The sequence below is a fragment of the Lagenorhynchus albirostris genome, chromosome 14, assembly GCF_949774975.1.
Source record: "Lagenorhynchus albirostris chromosome 14, mLagAlb1.1, whole genome shotgun sequence".
In the NCBI taxonomy this organism is placed as follows: Eukaryota; Metazoa; Chordata; class Mammalia; order Artiodactyla; family Delphinidae; genus Lagenorhynchus; species Lagenorhynchus albirostris.
Window position 1 is genome coordinate 71,123,828 of NC_083108.1, and position 20,443 is coordinate 71,144,270.

Here is a 20,443-nt window from a genome sequence, read left to right on the forward strand (position 1 = left end):
AATATTCCTTTCTTTCTAAAATTGACTGGATTGACTGGGGGTGGGAAAGAGACGAGCACTGGTAGCCAGTGCCTGGCACCTGCTGGCCCTGTTTGAATTTTATATTGCAAGTCAAGGCTCTGTGAAATGGCAGAATCCATACAAAAGCTCTGGTAGCTAACACGTTGCCACCGGAAGCTCTGGAAGCCCTGGGTCTGCAAGAGGCCGGCCGAGAAGTTTGGGGGGGCTGGGGCAGGGAGTGCAGAATTTGGTTAAAATGGCTCTGTGCTTCTGCCCTTGACCACTAGGGGGCAGCTGGCTTCTTTCCCAGCATCTTCACGGGGAGGGCGAGTAGGAGCCAGCCTTAGAGCACAGTCTCTCTGCCCCCCACACCAGGGTTCTCTCTCCAGGTTCCGCCTGGGGTCACTGCCAGGAATCTGAGGGCGATAGGAAGAACATCTGCCCCAGCTTAACATGTGAAAATGACCCTAGCATCACTGATGGGGGGTTGCCTGCCTCTGCCCTTCAAAACAAATAATGCATAAAATGATAATACTGAGGGCTTACCATGTGTGGGGCACCGTTCTAAGCACTGTCCCTCAGTCATCGCTTTTCATCTACCCCAATCTTGGAGAATAATTGCCAATCTCAGTCCCATTTTACAGATCGGGAAACTGAAGCTCAGAGAAGTTGAGTAACTCATCCAAGGCCACACAGCGAATCAGCATCCAAGGCAGGATTCCAACTCAAATGGTCTGACTCCAGCCTCTGCCCTCAGCCCCTATGTGCTTTCTGCCTGGACACAGGTTTGTTGTGATTCTTGCTGTTTTCCACGCTCGGGCTCCTGATTTCCTCCGGACTCTGATGTACGTGGTCAGAGTGGGGCTTGGGCCTGGGTGTTTTTTGAAAGTTCCCCATATGGTTCGAATGAGCACTCAGGGTTGCAAGATGCTTTCTCAGGGATGAGGCTAGTTGGCAGCATTTCTACACTGCAGGAGGCGGGCCTGAGAGGAGGGTGTCCAGAGGCTGAGGCCCCAGAACCTACCTGCTCCTTGAGACACTCCCTCTTCCTCGCTCCCTGGGGACCAGGTGTCACTCCTGGAGCAGAAGCCAACCCGTTACTCTTGCCCCGCTGAAGCAGCCACCTGGCGTGCCTTGGCCTGCAGGCTCTCACCTCAGCCACTGTCACCGGCCACCATATGGGCCTAGTGGGCCCCACTCCTGGCCACCTGTCTTTGATATAACATTTGTACACGATTTGCATTTGTAGCCTCGCCTTTCTCATTGCCTAGCATGGTGGTTCTCACTCCCAGCTGCGCCTGGAAACCACCCCTGAATGCCTCACCCCACCCCCAGCTGTTCTGATTTAACAGATCACGGCGGGACTCAATCATGGGTAGTTTGTCCAAGCTCCTAGGTGACTCGAATGTGCGGCCAGGCTGAGGACACTGAACTAGATGACACCTAAGGTCATTTCTGCAGCCTTCACGGCACTGAGAGCTCGCCTGGGCCCCCAGTCGGCTCTGCCAGCCACTAGCCACGTGACCTCGGGCAAGCCAGTCCACTCTCGGGGCCGTGGGCTCCTCATCGGGAAGATAGAAGTAATAGTAATGCCCACCTTATAGAGTTTCATGAAGATTGAATGAGAAAATGCACGTAACACCCTTGGCACGGTGCCTGGCACAGTGTAAGCGCTCAGTAAACGCTCATTTTAACGGTCCTGAGCTGAGAGATGGTGTCTCTCAGAGCCCAGAAATGGTGCACAGAGCTGGTTGGACGCACACAGCCCCGTCTGTTCAAAGCCCATAGGTGGAGAGCCCCGGGGTCGCAGTTCGAGAAACACAGCGAATGCCAACTGGCTTTCCAGCCTCCTGGCTTCCTCCCCAAAGAGGCGGTGACGTAGTCCCAAGCCCTCCCCGACTGCCGGAGGACAGCAGTTTCTCAAGTCAGCATCTGGAGCGGCTCCCAGCCTCTCCGGCCAGTTTAACACTCACCCCCCGCCCCCCACCAGCCAGAAGTCGCAGGACATTTGCCCGCTCTGGCAGAGGTCTCGCTTTGGGAGACAGGCAGCAGACGTTGTGATCCACAGCAGACAGAGGAGCCGCTACAGTCACACCCATGTTCTTTCTGTCGGTGGGGATCTTTTTCTCCCTGAGACCGGCTCCCATGGACGGCTGGCAGCCTGTTGAGTCAGGTGCTGGCTGCAGGTCAGCAGGTTGGTAGGGCCCGCCCTGCCATACCAGTGTGCTTGGGCCCATCCCTTTGCCTCTCGAGGTCCCCATTTTCATTCTTATTCTCCTGCGAAAGCTTTTTGTTAAACAAAATAAAACTAGCAGGTGCCCCCTTCCCCCGCCCTCCTGCCTTGCAGCTCGTTTGGACCAGCTCCTTGGCTGTGTTTAGCACTTACTGCGTGCCAGTCTCAATCGTCAGCTTCCGTGAGGAAGGCGAGGCCTAGCGAGGTTAAGCAGCGTGCCTACAGTACGCTTTCATCTCCAGGGCCCAGGCCATAGTCACATTTCCTCCCAGTTGTTCCCCAAATGTCCAAAATCCTGTCCAGGACCACACATCTGGCTGTTATATCTAGATGTGCCTCAGTTTCGTCACATGAAAAATGCCAGGCAGTGTGCTAAACCCCGCAGGCATTGTCACATTTAATTCCCACAGCGACTCTGCGGTGTCTGTAGGACAGGACCACGGTGCCTTATCTGAAACCCTGGGACCAGATGTGATTTGGAATTCAGAATTTTGCAGCTTTAGGGATAGACACCCTATGTTCCAGCCTTTGTGGCATCTGGGGCAGCGCCACTCCAGACTGCAGCGACAGGTGTGAAGGGTAAAGGTCATACATACTGTGTCAGCCCGTGTTGCATCTGCCGACAAGTGAGTTTTGGTGCCAAGCTTCTGGGTTTCAAAGTGTCTTGGACCATCGGCCTGAATGGCCTTCCCATTTTGCAGAGGAGCAGACAGATGCTCCCTGAGAGAGTTCAGTGACTCACCCAAGGCCACAGATCTAAGCGGGTGGAGCCCAGGCTTGAACCCCATCTGTCAGACTGGACACGACATCCCTCACTGCAGGGTCTGACCAGGGCCCATCTTTGGCCACCAGGGTGAGAGGGCTGGGGTGTCAGTACAGACTGAGGGTGAGGGGCGCTGGGCTCCAGCTGGTAAGTCAAACTGGAGTCCTCTACCGTATTTGTTTCTTTCCCACGGTAAAGCTTGTAATGTGACAAATGCGACCGCAGGGAATGGCCCAGTCCACCTGCTGGGCCCTCTTGAGGGGTCTGCTTCTTCCTGAAGACTGGGGGCAGAAGTGAGGGGCCATAGCCTGAGGGGGAGGGAAGGGGCCTCCCTCTCCTCCTGGGCTGCCCCTCCTCCCTCCAAGGCAGCGGGAAGGGGTGGGGAGGCCGAACGCATCCATTCTCACCACACTCATGGGCTAACGGGGGAGGCCACCTAACTGCACACGTAGGGGAAGAGACGGGGGAGTTGGGCCTCTTTCGCAGGCTGCTCTGCCAAAACCCCCCACCCCCGCACAGAAGATGAGCTGGGTGTGTTCTCACTGTTTTAAATCTGATAAGGAAAACATCCATTTCAATGTATTTACATAATGCATTGGCTGAGGCTGAGGTGTCCCCCATGAATGCTGATGGGGGCACACCGAGGCTTTCCTGGGATGCACCTGGCCTCCCCCCGGGCATCCTCCCTGCCCGGAGAGAAAGGGGTTGCCCTCCTCCCCACAACTGCCAAGGGCTGTAGGCAGATCCTGGCCCCTGAGCTCATGGACAGTATTCATTCAGCAGACATTAAATCGGCACCTATGCATGCCAGGGACTGGGCTGGGCCCTGGGGAAGCTAGGTGACTGATGGAGCTGCTCCTACCCTTGTAGGCCTGACGGCCTGTGGCTCTGGATGCTCTCATGATCATTCTCTCCACCTGTACCCACAGCAAGCCTGTGAGGAAAGTGTGGCGAGCCCCATTTTACAGATGAAGAAACTGAGGCCCAGAGGGAGTCCCTGCTCCAAGCCACAAAGTCAACAGGTGCAGGAGCTAAGCCCTGAGATGGGTCTCTAGACGCCAGTACAGTGCTCTTCCTAAGATGCTCTGGCTGTGAAGAGGAAACCAAAAGGCAGCTTGCTGTGTGACCTTAGGCAAGTCTCTTGCCCTCTCTGGACCTTGGTTGCCCCATCCATAGAAACCACGGGGCCCATTCACCGTGCCAGGAGCTTGCCCTTGTGCCCTCGTTTCATCTTCCCAGTGATTCCTATTTTGTGGTCTCTGAGGTCAGACAGGTCTGGCCTTGTTCTGTAGCCTGATCACCTCCAGCTGTGGGGCTTGGGGTGGCCACATCACCTCCCTGAGCATCAGGTTCCTCGTCTGTAAAGTGGGAATACTAGGTAACAATGCACATCAAACACTTAGCCTGGAGCCTGGTATGTGGAGTGAGTGTCCAATAAGCAGGAGCTCTTGTTATTATCAGAGATGGGGAAACTGAGGCTCAGAGAGGTGACGGGACAGCTTGGAGGTGGCCGAGCGGGGATTGGAATGTAGCAGTGTCTGACGGCAAAGCCCGGGGCTTCCTCCGTTTTCCTTGCCGGTCGAGGCTGGGTTTTGCCATTGCGACGTCCTGCCCTAGGAGAGAGAAGATTGGATGCTAGTACCTCCCCTGACACCCTTAGGGAGCTTCGACCAGAGCCTGCTTCCAGCAGGGGTGATGTGATAGCGCACAGATGCAGGAGTCTTCGTGGCTTTGATGGGGAGTGGGGAGGGGAGGTATGGTGGGACCAGAGTCACGACCCCCCATCTCCCCACCAGCCTCATGTGGTTGAGGAGAGCACTACCCACGAATTGGGAGATTTCTAAAATGCTGTGTGACTTACACTTGAGGCCTTCCCTCTCTGGGCCTTGGTTGATTGTTCCTGAGGATATTATTTTCAGCTCCATGAAAAGTACCCTGGGGTGTTCCAGCTGCCCCTTAGCCCTGCTCTGAGGAACCCTACCCACCCAGAAGTCTCACATGCACAAGCCCCCAGGGGCCAGCCAGGCGACACAGAAAAGCCAGGCCTGGGGGAGGGTGCAGCACCTCCACCCCCAGCTCCGGACAGGTGTTTCCTTGCGGGGTGGTAGGTCCTCTATCGCCCAACATTTCTATTTAGTTTTTAAGGAGAATTCAGACATCTGGGTTTTGGGGGTAAAATAACCTGGTTTTTAAATGCTGTCAACCAGTTTTTAAAAACCCCGAATGGTCAAATTAAGCTCTTCTGCAGATGGAAAACCGACAGGGGTTGAGACCTCTTTCAGAACCCATCTCCCTGGGGCTCTGGAGAGTGAGCCGGGGAGCAGGGGCACCACCTGTGGGAGGGCACCCCGCCCCCAGCGGAATCTGATTACCCCCGGCGCCCCAGCCAATGGCAGGCGGCGGGAGGCAGGGGCGGGCCGGGGCGCCAGAGGTTGGGTTGAGAGCGCTTCCCCGTCAGGCACAGATGGTATTTTTTTTTTATCAGTGTCAGCATTGGCTTCTTTCTGCTCTGATGAATAGATTCTAAAGAGGCAGTGACATTATTCGAGATAACAGAGGGAACAGAGAAAGGGTCAGCGACGGAGAGAAAATGGCAGAGCCAGCAGATAAAGGGGAGGCCGGAGGGGGCGGAGTGCCGCGGCTGGGGCGCCCCCCGGCCCCCATTACTGCGATGCCCAGCCCCCCAAGCCTGGCTTCCTGCAGCGGGGGCTGCGGTGCCTGCCCGGCCCAGGGCAGGGGAGGCCCAGGCAGCTGCGCGCGCGCGCGCCTGCTCCCTCCCGGCGTCCCGGCCGCCCATTCCGCCTTTTCAATTCGATTCAATTAGGCCTCCCCGCTCGGAAGCTTGTCTCCTCTGATATCCAGTTTAACTGACAGGGGATTAGAGCTGTTTGTATTACACACACACTCTCTCGGTCTGCTAAACCACAGGCAGGGCCCGGGGACCGGGTTATTTATGGAACGTGCATCACTGTTTCTCTCGACCTGCTTCCTTCTGGGGGGAGCTAGGGGGCCTGTTGTCTGCTACAGCCCCACGCCTCCCTCACCCCCACTCCAGGCCTGGGCAGTAGAGCAAAAGAGCTCAGGGAGAACTGAATCTCAATTCCAGCTCTGCCACTTGCTGGCTGTATGGCTGCGGGCAAGCCTCAGTTTCTTCATCTGGAAAATGGAGACAGCCAACTCCATCGCCTCCATTAAGGCAGGTGTAGGGACGACCTGCAGGAACAGGTGTAGGGCATTTAACACGGTGCCTGTGCATTCACTTGGCATATCACTCAACAAATATGATTGAGGGACAGCCCTGTTCCAGGCGCTGGTCTGCGTCACTGAGGAAGTAAGGCCCCCTGTGCCTGCCTTCAGGAAGCTTACATTCCAGTGCAAGAGTTGGAAAATAAACATGGACTCCCTCCCGGTGCTACATGGGGAGGACCAGGCAGGTGAGAGTGAGGATGGCGGTGATGGTGATGGAAACGAGTACCACAGCACACCCCCACCCCACCCCACCTGTCTCTTTGTTTTATTTCCAGAGTGCCGTCATTTGCTCTTACATCACCTGTCTCCCCAGTCAATTGCCAGGTCTCTGAGGGCAGGCGCCAAGGCTGTCTTCTCACTGCTGCCCCCTCCCCAGGTTAGCACAGTGCCTAGCGCATGATAAGAGTGAAGAGTGAATGAGTGAATGAATGGATGGATGGATGGATGGATGGATGAGAAGGTAGGGAGACAGAAAGTGGCCACTCTTGCCTGCGACGTGGCTACCCTGCTCAGCTCAGGAAACCTGGCCATCCCCAAGCCCACCTCTCCAGACCACCTCTCTAAAGGGGTTTTGCTGGGTTTAGGAATGGGTGGGGGTCAGGGTCTTGGTCAGAGGGCAGGGGGCTCTTCCCTTCTTATCCTATTTTCACTCAGAGGGAAAGAAGGGCCTCCACAGACCCTCCCTCTCCCAGCAACCAGGGGCTGGGGAACAAATAGTATTTCTAAAGTCTGGGGGTGGGGAGGAGGAGGAAGTGTCCTCATTGTTGGGGGAGGGGTGATGCTGCCAGCAGCCATCTGCACCCTTTCCTCACTCCACTTACCAGACCTGGAGGGGGCCCTGGCCCTAGGGGAGTGCAGGTCTGGACGCTCATAACATTCGGTGCAAGAGAATAACAGCCACCAGTAAATGCACACATTCCCCGTGTCAGTCTTGACACGCAGGACCGAATTATTTCCCACAACGGTTCTCAGTGGTGGGAGTTGTCTCCATTCTCCAGAAGAGGAAACTGAGGCTCAGAGTGGTGGGAGGGCAAACCCAACATCACCCAGCCAGGAAGGAGTGGCACTGGGATGGAACCCAGGACTCTGAGGTTCAATACCTCCTCGTTCATCTAATGTCTGCTGTGTGCCAGGCACCTTCATGTCTCCAGACATCCTGAGAAGTGGGTATTCTGTCCCTCATTTTGCAGAAGGGAAAACCGAAGCTCAGCAGAGAGGTGAAAGGGCTGGCCCTCAGTCTCACAGCCTGTTAGAGGCAGGCAGAGCCAAGTGGAAACACAGGTCTGCCTGATTCCAAATCCACTCTGCAGTCTCTACCCTGCAGTTTGCTCCTCAGCTCAAGTGTCCAGGTTGTTTCAGATTTGTATTAGGCCCTGGGTAGTGAAGGGTCAGATCAATCAACCAGCAGTTGTTGGGTCCCTCAAAAGCCCCTGAAGTATGGCACTGTCCCTACAGGTAAGGAAGATGTCATCCAGTTGGGAGGGTGGCATATTAATATGTAAAGAGTTATAAGAGCTAAATGACAAACAGAAACTTTGGGCACTCTCACAAGGGCATGTGTATGATCCACAATTCTGAGGAATTGGTCAGGGAATGTGGCCTTGAAAGATTTTTTAGAGACAGAAGTCCACATGATACGCATTACAATTACAATGAATTGATCATCATTATAATGACAAAACCCGTTAATAATCACTATAATTAGGCCCCATTGCTGTTCCCATTTCACAGATGAGGATGCTGAAGCTCAGAAAGAGAAAGCGACATCCCCAAGGCCGGCCAGCTGGTAAGTGAGACTCAAGCCCAGGTCCTCTGACCCCAAAGCCAGTTTCTCTCCCCCTACCCTGGGCAATCTGAGTGTCACAGCAGGAAAGTAACTGGCCCAGGTGTAGGTGGCTGAGCTAACATTTGTTCCCAGAGCCAGCTTCTTGGCCAAGGCCTGAGTTTGGCTGGGGCCAAGGGATCAAGTAGACATACTACCTGACCTCGAACAATGTGCTGGGTGCTAGGGTCTCAGGGGTGAATGAGACCCGTCCCTGCCCTCCAGGGCTCACAGGCAGAGCCAGCTAAGCAAAATGACAATGAGAGTAAAGAGCGGCAGGTTCCGAGTTACCATGGAGCCCAGGGAGGCGTGGTACATGTCCCAGCTAGAGTGTGGGAAGGGAATCAGGGAGGGCTACCTGGAGGAGGAGGTGCCTTTGCAGAATTTTGGCTGAGCTGGGAAGTGAGCGAGGGCATTCTAGGCAGCAAAGGCACTGAGGGGAGCAGTGCTGGAGTAGGTGCAGAGAAGGCACACATGGTTCGGTGTTCAGATGGCACCTGTTGTATGAAGCAGGGTCTGGGCCAACACGAAGCAGGGGCCCTGGGGAGCCATGGTGGGTGTTAGACACGGGAGGGCAGGTCACAGTTGTGCTTTGGTGAGTCCTCTGGCTGTGGTGTTACAGAGGCAGGGGGATAAGGGGAGGTGAGAGATGGCAGTGGCTGGAAGGGAGTGGCGGCAACGGGAACAGACGGACTGGAGGTGACAGATGGAAGGATTACCCAGGTGCCTAGAGGGGCCTTTCAGGTTTGGAGTCCCACTACACTCCCCCATTCAGGGAGCAAGTCTCCCCTTTTCAGATAGTCTCCTGCCTGGGGTGGGGCCTCTTCGCTACTTCTTTAGTTGGCATGCAAGCCCCTCGTATTAGCGTCCAAGGGCTGCTGGAACACAGTACCACACACTGAGAGGCTGAAAACAACAGAACTTTCTTGTCTCACAGTTCTGGGGGCCAGATGTCTGAAGTCAAGATGTCAGCAGGGCCCCGCTCCCTCTGAGACCCTAGGTGGAATCCTTCCCCGCCTCTTCCCTAACTTCTGGTGGTGGCCGGCAATCCTTGGCATTCCTGGGCTCGCAGCTGCCTCCCTCCCATCTCTGCTTCTGTCGTCACGTGGCCATCTCCTCTCTGTGTCTCTGTCTTCACACGACATTTCCTCTTCTTATAAGGGCACTAGTCACATTGGATTCGGGCCCACCCTCGTGACCCCATCTTAACTTGATGACACCTGCGAAGATCCCATTTGCAAATAAGGTCATGTTCACAGGTAGCACGGGTTAGGCCCTCACCATCTCTTTTGCGGGGGATGCAACTGAAATCATAACACTCTTCAGAGCAGGGGTTTTCCTGGTTCGTTTCTGCATCTGCGGTCCCTGGCACAGAGCCTGGTGTATGTCAGAGCTCAGAGGGAGTCGTGGGATGAACAAATGAGCGGACTGAGTCCGGGCGTCCAGCCTCTCCTCCGTGGCTGACCCTAGCTCCTCTTGCGACTGCAGCCTCCCCAGCCCGAATGGCATCCAGGCCAGGCAGGTCTCGGGGGCGGCCTCTCCCGCGGGTTGTTCTCCAAAAGAAGTGCTGTCGATGTCAGCAGATGCCTATCACTTTCCTTCCCCAGCAGAGTCTCAGCTGTCAGAGGAAGTGAAATAGTCATTGCCTATCCTTGCGTTTGAGATTTTATTGACAGTTTCATTGTCACCCAAAAAACCCTCCTTTTCTCCAGTGGCATTTTCATCAGGAGAGCCTGGGGGCAAGAGGGGAGGCAGGGCTGGTTCCTGAAAACTGGTTTTGGCAGGCAGTGAGCACGGTTCCTCCCGCCTGGGGTCAGTCGGGGTAGAAGCCGCCTGCCACCAGCCTTGTCTCCAGCCCTGCTCAGCACCCCCCTCCAGGGGACAAGAGGGAATGAGAGGTAGGAGAGGAAGGCACCCCGAGGGGCCCTGGAAATAGCCACGGTGGCCAGATGGGGCAGCCCAGACCCCACAGGGGGTCCTCACACCTTTCTCCAGCCCTCCACGGTGGGCATTCGGTGGCATCAGGGGGCTGGGTGAGAGCACGGACTGTGCGATCAGGCCCACCGGGGTGCAGTTCTCAGCTCGGTGATGCACCTCAGGGCAAGTCCTTAACCCTGCGGAGCCTCAACGGCCCCATCTGTCCAATGGGGTAGTAACTCGTAGCTTCAGTGGCCGAGGTTCCATCTGAGCCAAGCACCCATTATCCTATTCAGTTCTCCCCAGAACCCAGAGAGCTGGTGCCGTCAGGATCCTCACTTTAACGATGTGGAACCGAGGCTCAGAAGGTGGGGCAGCCTGGCCAAGACCTCCATGGCTAGAAGGTGACAGAGGCTGTGTCTGAACCCAGGTCGTGATACGCCAAGTCTGGCTGTGAACCACCTCATGGTGTCAGTGGGAGGGTGCAGGCATGAAAGTATCACGGCGCCTGCGTGTGGGAAAAGCCATCTGCTATTATTATTGTTATTGTTTTTGTGGGGTGGAACCGGGCCCCTCGACAGCCACTCTGCCCCGAGGACTCTCTGGATGTCACTGGGAGGTGTTGGCCACACAGCCAGGTGAGCTCAGGGGCTGAAGTCCCTATCAGCGGGTCCTATCCTGCTCCATGCTGCAGCCCCTTCTGCACTCCCCTTCCCTGGCCCCCAGCAGGGCTCCAGGCAGAGCTGTCAGTTACCAAGTGGGCAAGGGCAAGGCCAGCTGACCACAGCATCAGCCTGAGACCTTGCAAAGCTGCTTCACCATGTCCAAGCCACCCAATGGGAAATGAGGGCTGGACAGCTGCCCCTGCTCGGGGCCGCCGAGCGAGGGAGGTGGATACTGTAGTTAAAACAGATCGTGGAGTCCACGAGTTTGAGTTCTGGTGTGGCCACCTGCTGGCCGGCGGAAGTTGCCAAATATCACTGAGTCTAAGTTTCATCTTCTGGATGATGAGATAATAAAAGGTCCCCCTCGTAAGGTCCAGGGGCTAAATAACACTGCACAGAAAACACTTAGCACAGGGTATGGCACAAAAAGAAGACAGAATTTTAGCACCTAAAAGCTTCTTAAAGGATCTCGGGCTGCCAACCCCTCCACGGTGCACAGGAGGAAACAGAGGCCCAAGAGAGGGGAAGAGTTTCCTCTTAGCCAGTCCCCAGAGCGGGGCTCGCACCTTGGCCTCTGGACCCCCAGTCCAGTGCTCCGCCACCTCTCTGCCCAGCTTGTCAGCCGAGTCCCTCCGGCCCTTGCCCATCCTTTTCCCCGTGTCTCCGGCCCCCGTGGCTTCGAGAGCCCGAGCCGCAGGCCCCGCAGCGAGGCCTGCCATTCTCCCTCTCTCCGGCACACCGAAGGTTTTGAAAGTTAAAGTATTACCGTCGGCTTTGTTGTTGCCTAACTACGACAGACAAATTGAAAACCAGTTGTCAAAATGTCAGTGCACAACAAATCAACATGCAGAACGAGTGGCGGCCCTCTGCGGTGTATAATTAAACAAAAAATCCCTTTTAGAAATTTCAGCGAGCGTTGGTTCCACTTTATATTTGTCTGTGTGATTAATAAAGGCAGCTAATTTTCAGACTTTAAAAACAGCTAGAAAATAGCTCCTAATTACATATTAGGTTCCTAGCGGCCCCCGCTGAGCTGCACCGGCATTGGTGGGCCAAAGAATTTGGCAGAAGCTTAATTGCATTCTGAGCATCATCTAATTTTAGTTAAATGTAATGTAATCAGCAGCAGATGTCTGAAATAAAATATGAATTATGAATATGATGAAATTTCATTCTTGAATAAAAAAGTAATTTGCTATTTAGTTCATTAAAGTCTTAGAGTTTTATTAGGAGCAGGTATATACAGCCTGGCGAGGTGATATATTAAATGATATCTGGGGGAACGAGAGAAACCCCGAAGGGATGGGAAACTTTATCCAGAGTGTCCAGTTATGATTAATTACTGTGGGGCCTGGGGAAGCCCCTGGGGACCCCGATGAATCTCTCAGGCTCCTTGAGGTAGAGCCTGAATTTTAGGGCAAGGGGCTTGGAGTGGGAAGCCATGGGTGCCTCTGAGGCCTGTGCCACCCCTGGCATCCCACCCCTATCTCCCTCCCACCCACAGCTGGCGTCCCCTGGCTTCTGAGATGAGTATGTGGAGGGCTTGCTCCTGGTGACACTGCTGCATGGCGGGCCCCGCGCTGGGCTTGGTGACACCATGTGGGACGGCCGTGGGCATCCCAGGCAGGGATTCAGTCTCTGCCTCTCACTGTCTGTGTGACCTCAGTTCAGGGCCTCAGTTTCCTCTTCCATAAAATGGGCATTAAAAAAGCGCCTATCAGACACTCAGAACAGTAGCCGGCATGTGGCAAAGCCCCTGCTTCATGTTTACTATTGTTGGAGTTGTTATTACTATTCATAGAGGTCACAGTAAATCAGTATTAAAATGCCTTCTTTGGTTTCGTCTCTCGGAGCAGCCCGTGATGCAGATTGTAAAGTCTATCTTGTTTTTCAGCTGAAGCTCAGAGAAGTCAGACAACTTGCCTGTTGCACAGCTAGTAGTTGCCAAAGTCAGGATTTGAACCTGGGAACATCCCTGCTTCCAGTGTTTCCCACGGCATCCCAGGAGAGCTGTCCTGGTGGGAGGCCTGGGCTGAGGATTCTGGAACGGGACTGGGCAGGGTGCAGGAGGGAGCAGGGTTCATCTGCCCCAGATTCAAGGCGTAGAGAAGAGGGTCAAGGCGGGAGGCTGGGCAGAGGGTCTAGGCTGGTATCCTGGGCTCTGCCAGGAGCTGCTCTGGGCAGGTGGGGGGACAGAGGCCACCTCTCCACCCTCACTTCACACCAACCAATAATTTCCTGCAATTATCTGGAAAAGATTCATTAGCAAAGTGCACCGTATTGAGTGGAGGCTGCCCTGGCAATCGATAAACTTGGGACAGGCTCCCGGGTGCTTGGAGAAAAGGACCAGAACTTGAAAGCGGGGGAGGAAGGCCAGCTCTGGCAGGTCTGAGCCTTGTTTTCCAGCCCTGGGGAGGGCTGGTCAGCTTCCTGGGTGGGGCTCAGCTCTGCGTGACCTCCTGGTGGCTTTGAGCAAGCCCCTTTGCCTCTCCGAGCCTCAGTTTCCCCACCTGTAAGGTGGGAGTCCGGGCTGCCCCCAGTCAGGAATCTTCCTTCTTCTCTTATAAGTTCTGGGAGGTGTAGGGGAAAAGGGGGTACGGGGGCCAGTAGGGAAGCAGCTGTGGAGGGAGCCCCTCTTCTCATGGCCTCAGCTTCCCTTTGCTGACTTGGGAGCCTGCTGGGGACTGAGGAAGCAGAAAGGGTTCACCGAGACTGCCTTTTAAGGACAAAATTGAACATCTGGTCCTTCTGAGGAATCATCGGTGTACAGCCCCAGGAGCCCACCGCTGTCCCAGGTTCTGGTCAGCCTAAGAGCTGAGCACACGCAGCCTGGCGGGGAATGTGACAGAGCTAGAGGTCAGGCGAAGGATGGCTCAGGTCCCGACTCCCCCACCTCCCCACTGGGCGCCCAGCCAGTCTCCAGGCCTCCTGGGGCCCCAGTGCTCCCCTCTGGAAATCACACACCCCATTGAGCAGTTGGGAGTTTCCAATGGGCCAGGGGATGCCGGTGGCCCAGCCTGGTGCTGGCACAGAGCAGCTGTGGGGAGGATGGAAGCTGCTGTCCATGCAGATCCCCACCCCGGCCCCGCCCGCACCCGGCAGTCCAGCCGCACCCAGCGTCCCACTCGGACGGTACAAGTGAAGAGAGTTCCGTGGAGGGATTCTGTACACAGAGGTGCAAGCCAGCCGGGGACACTGAGGCCCCCGCACTGCCAGGAATGCCACACCGAGGCAGGCATACCCCAAACTCACCCTCTCCCTCGACCCCCAGCCTCCGATCAGGTGATCCTTCCTGGAAGCCAGAGGGTGGGAAGCCCGTGGAGGTCAGCTTCCCAGGGCACACAGCCGGGCCAGGAGAGTTGGGAACAGACACGTAGTAAAAGGGAAGAACCCACCACCACCCCTCTTCCCAGGACTTTGGATAAGTATTGGGGGGAGGGCAGGCTTTGGGTGGGAGTGGGGACGAGGGGGTCCTAAGCAGGCATGGTGTTCACCCCATGTTGCTGATGCTGAGTCCCATGTGACCTCTGCCCGTGGCTCCTCCCTCCCCCCCGGGGCCTCATCCCACCCATCAGAGTCTCATTTGGCACTAGTGCTCCCAAAACAGTGCTCTCTGGGGAGTCAGAGAGGATTCCAGACAGGCTGGGTTCTCCAGTTCCCAACTCGCTTGTGCCCTAGGCTTAGGGGCTCCACCTCCCTGAGATTAATTGAGGCCACATCAGCCAAGCACTTCGCACAGTGCCTGACACACAGTAGGTGGTCCACAAAGCATCCCCTTCCCCCCCTCGCCACCCTCTTCCCAATCAGCCCCTGGGGCATCAGCCATTCATCTGATAGTGATTGGGCTCCTGCCACGTGGCAGGCCTGCGTGGGCCCCGACCCAAGCTGCAGGGAAGCTGGAGTCATTTGTCCTGCGGTGAAAACTGACAGGGCTTCTCCTACGAGCTGGACTCTGGGGACACGGCAGTGAGAGGACAGTGCTGGACTCTGCTCCTGTGAGGTCCACGGGGTCTTATGGAGGCAGACTTGGAGTGGGAGTTTCCAAAGTTTGAGGTGCTGTAGCAGGGGGTGACCCAGAGGGCTGTGGGGTGAGGCCCCTGATGTCAGTCGGCAACACGCTTCCAGGAAAGAGCCCCTTCCTCTGTCCTGTCCTTAGATGCAGGGGGTGCTCGTGTGCAGAGCCCTCCTAGGTGGGTCCAAACAGCCCTAAGTCCTGTGCCTGGAGGGGACCAGGAAGGCTGGATGGCTCCGGTGTCCCACCTCCACTCACCTCCCAGGTCCCCCCTCACCACCTCACCTCCCGCCAGGCCCTGAGGCCACCTGCCTGCCTGCCACCCCCTGGCCACTCCCCAGCCCAGGTCAGCCGCCTGTCCCTGCTCTATTCATCAAGGGCATGACAGCTAAAATTCATTTGAAGATGAAGAAAGTGCCCGCTAATCCGTTCTGGAAGACATTGATAGACTAGCAGCTCAGGGAGAATTGCACAGCAGTAATGAAATTAGGCTAAAACTGCTGGCGGATTGCAGATAATTGCCCTTGTCTGTCACTAGGAATAACATCTCCCAAATCCAACACAAGGATTGTTCAACTTGCAGGAATTTCTTTTCTTTTTTTTTTTGAGAGCGAAAGCCAGTCAGGGCTTGGAATCTTTGTCTGGGCAACAGCCTCAGGAGGGTTGGGGAGCAGACATCACTGTGGTGACTGCCTTCCCTGCCCCTAGAGGCCCCCAGGAGCCCCAGCTGCAGCCAGAGAGATGAGGGGGCTGAGCCACGGTCCCGGGACCGTTCCTCCACGGCCCTTTGTGGGTCCCACCCTCAGCCTTGGTTTCTCCTTGATGCCCACCAGCATGGCCCAGCTGGCAAGGCTCTGGGTAGAAATCAGGGAGGAGGGAAATCTTAGGGAACTGCACCTACAACAATGATGGCTCTGGGTTCTGGGGGGACAGAATCTGGTTGGAAGAGGGCCATAGGACCTTGTATGGAAGTTACCTTTGCATTATGTTGAGATAAAATCAATCCTTCATATAAGAGGATGGACTGTGGGAGATGGGGACAGATAAGGTCTCCTGAAGCCACTCTCTGGTGCTACCATGGGGGTCTAGATTCCTGGAAAGGAAAGTTCTGAGAAGGGACAGTTTATGGACTCACAGTTTTCCCCTGGCTGTTGGCGTGACCAGCACACACCTGGCACTCAATTCACACTGATGTCATAGAGCGTTCAGTGTCAGCCACAATCCCTGTGACTGTCAGCATAATGTCTTTTCACGTGTTAGCATTATAGACTGTTTGATGTCGATATCACTGGATGATGTCACAGAACATTTGAATGTCAACGCCATGCTACGTTCAAATGTCGGTGGTCCGGAAAGCTTGAATCTCCCTCTCACAGGAGGTCAGAGTGTCAGTCAACGTCAAGGACCATTAGTACATGAGAATCATTGACTCAGAGAATTTGGGAGCTGTAAGGAGTCTTAGAGATTGATTTAAACTCTTCATTTGACAGATGCAGAAACCGTGGCCCAGAGAGGTTAAGCGATTCGCCAAAGGTCACACAGCGAGAAGGACCGCCCCCCCCAGATGTAAGTTTCATCAAGGTCACGGTTTTCTCTGGGTCAGCCGTCAGAAAACGTGTAACTCCTCCCTGTCCTCCAAGCCCCACCTGTCCCAGTCCCCACAGGGTGCTGGTCCCTTGTGCTCAATTCTTGGGGATATGCCCATGTTCTGGGATTCATAGCAGGATCTCCCAGGATCCTCTGGTCTGCTACCCACGGTTAGCCAGTGTCACTAATCAGCCCCAGCCATTGGCCGAGTCACACTTTCCATCTCCTCATTCCTTTGGATCAATGTGGTTCTGTTGAGGACTTATTATGTCTGATGAGGGTGCTGAGAGTGAGGTGAGGCTGGAAGAGAGATGCCGAGTGGACAGGAGGTTCAGAGGAGGGAGACATGATCCTCACTGAGGGCTTGTGTTCAGGAAGAACTTGACTTTGAACAGGATCTCGAAAGAGCCAACAGGTTTCCATTAGTAGCTTCACTTACGGTTGGGATCGAGGGAGGAGCTGCACGTGGGGATGGAGGACACTTGCCCCCAGAATGCAGAGGCGGCCTAATGATAGGGGCAGGGACGGTGGTATCCGATGATGGACAGCAACTCGTTAAGGACCGTTTGCCCATCAGACTTCATCCTCGTCTTCCAACACCTCTAGCGGCACCAGGGATCATCACCCTGGATCAGTGGTTCTCAAAGTGTGCTCCGCAGACCTCCTTGGACACCTTTCAGGGAGCCTGTGAGATCAAGACCATTTTCATAATAATCCTAAATCCCTACTTGCCCTTTTTCACTGTGTTGATGGTGTAAAAGTAATGGGTGGATAAAACCTGCTGGCCTCATAGCATGAATCACGGCATTGGCACCAACATGGAATAGAGATGTTTGCAGTTTTTACCCTGAACACTCCCTTGGTTAAAAATTTGACAGCTAGTTTCACTGAAGAATGTTCTTGATGAAAAATAAAAATTTTAATTTTTAAAAATCTCAACTTTTGAGTACACATCTTTTAAATACTCCATGTGACAAAATAGGAAGCACACCCAGAAAGGCCCAGAAAAGTGCCACGTGACTGTTTGAGTTGCGAGCTGCGCTAGCCACTTTTTTCATGGAGCATCATTTTCACTCTAAATAATGACACACAGACAAACTATAGCCTTGCCGGCTCGGCGATTTGGTAGGTATTTTCTCGAAAATGCACAAAGTTGCCTGTCAGCTGACAGTATTTGTTGCCAATGATAAAATTTGACTTTCAAGCAAAAATTTGAATTTTGGAGAACTTGTACCTGCCGCTCTGGGTTTGACAGCTTCCTACGGAAAGGCTTACCAAAGAGCTGGGTGGTAATAGTGAATGTGACTTTTTTTTTTGGATATTGTATCATGAAATATGTCAACATTCGGAAGAGCTACATAACTCAGTATACCAGTACGTTCCCAATGACTAATGCAGAGTGTTACAAAATGAGTAAAAGAGCCATTCAAAGTGCAAAATAGACCAATGGGTTTTAATTTAACAGAATCTGAGAGTTAATGGATGTGGTTTCAGGTGCCACAGTGCAGCTAACCTTTAGCGAACTGCCGCAGAAGAACTTTTGGTTTAATATCAAAGTAGAATATCCATTATCATCTGAGAAGGCTATTAGAATATTCTTCCCTTTTCTAGCACACATCTGTGCCAGGTCAGATATTCTTCCTATGCTTCAACCGAAACAAAACATAGCAACAGATTGAAATGCAGAGGCAAATGTGGGAATCCAGCTGTCTCGGTAGGCCATATGTTTTAAAGAGATTTGTAAAACTGTGAAACAATGAATGAACCGCTCCATTTTACAGATGCAGAAACTGAGGCTCAGAAGGCGACAGAGGTAAGCCTTGGACCAAATCCCTTTCCCCATCTGGGCCTCCATCTCATCTGGTTGCCGACCTCCAAGAATCCCCTGGCCAAGCATCTTCTCACGGCTCCTGCCCAGGCATCCGGGAGGCGGAGCGGCGCAAAGCCAGGCCTCGCCTCCCTGGCCCCTGCCAGCCCGCTTCTTACCCTGCTGCCCAGGGTGGGCGGGGTCCAGGCCAGGGCAGCTGGCAGCTGGCCCCACGTCCCTCCGGCTGGTGAGGAGGTGACCAGGGCCATTTGCGGTAATGGATTGCGGGCGGGTGGTGGCTGGGTGAAGGAGTACATTGGCCGCGGCCCTTAATGCCTCACAAGCCAGCTCTGGCATGGGTAATTTACTGCTGCCGACAATAACATATTTCACTTCCCGTCGCCCCGATGAAGATTAGTTGTGTTTGAAAGTGGCTGAGTACACAGTCAATTCCGCTTAAACGTTTACAGTCAACTGAGCACAGATAATGCCCCCTCCAACATGTGTCTGTGCCTCCTGTGGCTAGAGGAGGGGCCCGGAGTGGGGGCAGGGGGTCGCAGCCCAGGGAAGGGGCTGCGGCTGCACGGAGGGAGGGATTCGGGAGCTGGGGGCTGGGCAGAGGTCTACGGCTTCCTTCGGCCCCACTTTTCAGATTGTCTTTTAAAATCATCCGTGCAAAAAATGCTTCCCTGGGACTGGCCAAGGACATCTGTGTAGATGGGTATGGGGAGGATTCAAAGCCATGATTACATTTCATCCAGTCAACATCCCTGGGAGGCAGGTCTTATCTCCAGTTTCCAAAAGAACAGAAACTAAGGCTCAGAGAGGCTCATTAGCTTTCTGGATGTCACACAGCTGGTACCAGACGGGGCCATGATTTGAACCCAAGCCTGATGGAGTTTCTGAGTCTTGAGCTGTTCCTAGTGACGTGGATTCTACCAGCTTAAGCCCTGGGCTGGGCAGGGTTGTCTGCCCAGGGCTCCCGGGTAAACTGTAGACTTGCATCCTCTATGCACCCATGTTTGGGTCGACTACCAGGCTCCAAGGCTCAGACTTAGAATCCCTGGGTCATATGGAGGGTCCTGTGGGTGCCATGAGTCTGATGGGATTGGAGGCTGGACAGAGTCCCAGGCACAGAACTTCACTTGTTGGGGAGGGAAGTTTCCCCTGATAAGCAGGCTTCTTGCCGTCTTTGGGAGCAGAGTGGTTTGAGGATTGGGTGCAGCTCCCGCCAGGCCTGCCGGTGACACTCTCAAGGCTCTGGACCGGGTACAAATGGAGGCCCTAGTACCAGCCCCTGAGCCTTCTCTTCCCATCATGGGCCATGTCCAGAACTGGCGGGGCCTCACTCCCACACAGGGGGACACCAGCTTGCTAGGGTCACACCACCCCCTTCAAACATCCACCCCTTGACCTTGGGCTTGGGGGTGTTCATATCTGTGACAGGTTTGTCGTGGGAGGATGGACCTCGGAAGAGGACTTCCAGCCCTTGGAAGTGGGCTCAGGGCTCTTAGAGAAGGGGATTCCAGGATGCCGTCTTCCTGAGTATGGTCAGCAGAGGCACAGGCTCCTGGTGGGCACGTCTCCTGGGCCCGTAGATACTTCACCCTGTGGGAAGGGGTGTGGTCAGCCCTGTAAGACACAGGTGGCGCCCATCCAAGGTGGTGCAGCCGCCCAGCCAGACTTGCTCACAAGGCGGGGGGAGAGGGGGTGAGTGGGTGGCCTGGGCTTCTCCCCTCCTCACCGCTCCCCGCCTTGAGCCAGCCCCGAAATTCCTCCGAGGGGCATCCACGCCCAGGGACGCTGCAGGCACTGCACCCAAGGCCTGCAGGGAAGAACCAGAGGCTTGCCTGTCTGGCCTGAGGCTGGGCCTTCCACAGCCAGAACCACGCTGTAAGCAGCAGCCTTTATTAAGCACCTACAGTATGCCAGCTGTCCTCCAGGCCCCTCCAGCATTGTTCCACGCAAGCTGCATGGTATCCTGGCTGGTGGCTGTTCCCTCTCCCTTTCTCAGAGGAGAATGAGACTCAGAGCGGGGAGGAGGACACACAGAAGGGGGGATGGAGCCAGGATTCAACCCTGGGCCTCTGCTCCTATGGGGGGGCCTGGCCTCTGTGCTCGGGACATGTGGTGTGAGACAGAATGTGCTTGTGCGCGTGGGTGGCCACTCATGTCCCTGTGTGACAGATGGGGAGTAGCCCATGCTGAGTGTGATACCGTGTCTGGTAAGTCATGCCCGTGGATGCCATGGGCACTGCGTCTCCCAGGGTGACACTGTCCCAGTTACGCTATGTTTTTCCATGTCTTTAGGACATGGCCATGTGACCCTAAGTTGTTTGTGTGATATCGGTGTCAGTGTCTATCCGTGCCTGATGACACCATCCGGGT